Source organism: Alligator sinensis, unplaced genomic scaffold (assembly GCF_000455745.1).
Source record: "Alligator sinensis unplaced genomic scaffold, ASM45574v1 scaffold1332_1, whole genome shotgun sequence".
NCBI classification, from domain to species: domain Eukaryota; kingdom Metazoa; phylum Chordata; order Crocodylia; family Alligatoridae; genus Alligator; species Alligator sinensis.
Window position 1 is genome coordinate 128,424 of NW_005842965.1, and position 1,086 is coordinate 129,509.

General features: G+C 71.0%; 1 long non-coding RNA gene across 1 annotated transcript; it reads right to left on the bottom strand.

The window, feature by feature from the left end:
* Positions 1 to 16: 16 nt before the first annotated feature.
* On the bottom strand, positions 17 to 1,080 carry LOC112548150. Its single transcript, XR_003091966.1, has 3 exons — positions 789 to 1,080; positions 227 to 282; positions 17 to 121 (listed from the first exon to the last, which is right to left on the bottom strand). It is a non-coding gene; the product is annotated as an uncharacterized LOC112548150 (long non-coding RNA).
* Between the last annotated feature and the right edge of the window lie 6 nt (positions 1,081 to 1,086).

Here is a 1,086-nt window from a genome sequence, read left to right on the forward strand (position 1 = left end):
CGCGCTCGGGCGCAGCCCGGGGGCTCCCCTTCACCTCTCCCTCCACCGTGTTGCAGCTGATGAGGATCTTGCCCCCGCGCTGCACCAGCTGTGTCGTCCTGTCCATGGGGTGCCCGGGCAGCTGCATGGGGACAGTGGGTGAAGGGGCCGGGCACAGCCGTGGGGGGGCAGGGGTTCTCCCCCACAGTGTCCGCATGCTTCTGGGCACTGCAGCGGAGGCACTCACCTTCACATACTCGTGCTGGTGCTGCTCCAGGGTCTCCAGCTTCTTGGACACGAAGGCTGGGTGGGGACGGGGCCACGGTCAGGGGAGCCCGGCCTGGCTGTGCCTGGGGCAGCAAGTGGGGGTGCCAGGCCGGGGTACCCCCCACCCCCACCCAACTGCCCTGCCTCTGGCCCTGGGGGCAGAAAGGACCCTCTGGGGCTGGGGGCAGGAAGGAGCCAAGGGGGAAACTCCACAGCTGTGATGCTGGGGTCTGGGGGGCACTGGGATGGTGCATGATGGGAACTAGGGGGCTCAAGACCAGTGCATGCTAGGAAATGCCACAGCCATGAGATCTGGGGGGGCACGGGGCTAGTGCATGAGGGGAACTGGGGGGGTACAAGGCTGGTGCATGCTGGGAAATTCCACCACCACAGCCCGGGGCCCAGGGGATGGCCAGAGGGGCACCAACTGGCTGTGCCAGCCCTTTGGGGGGGAACCCCAGGGGCATGGGGCGTCTCTGATGGGGGCACATCCCAGGCCCAAGGCAGGGGTCCCATGAGCAGCCCCCCGCCCCCAGACCCACCGTGCAGGGAGGTGCCGCAGGGTGCGCCGTCCACGCTGGCCTGGCTCCTGGCCCGCACCAGCACACAGGCCTCGTCCCGCCCGTCCGGGTGCCCGTAGGAGCCCAGCTGGGCCGAGAGCTGCAGCTCCCCGCACGGGCGCCCGCCCAGATCCACCAGCGCCAGCGTCTCCGCGAAGAGGCAGGGCCCCAGCTCCGCCGGGTCTGGGGGGCCGAGGCCTGCTCACCGCCCGGCCCCCCAAGGCCCCCCGGCCCTGCAGGCCCCCGGGGAAACTGCTGCACAGCGCGGGGAGGGGGAACC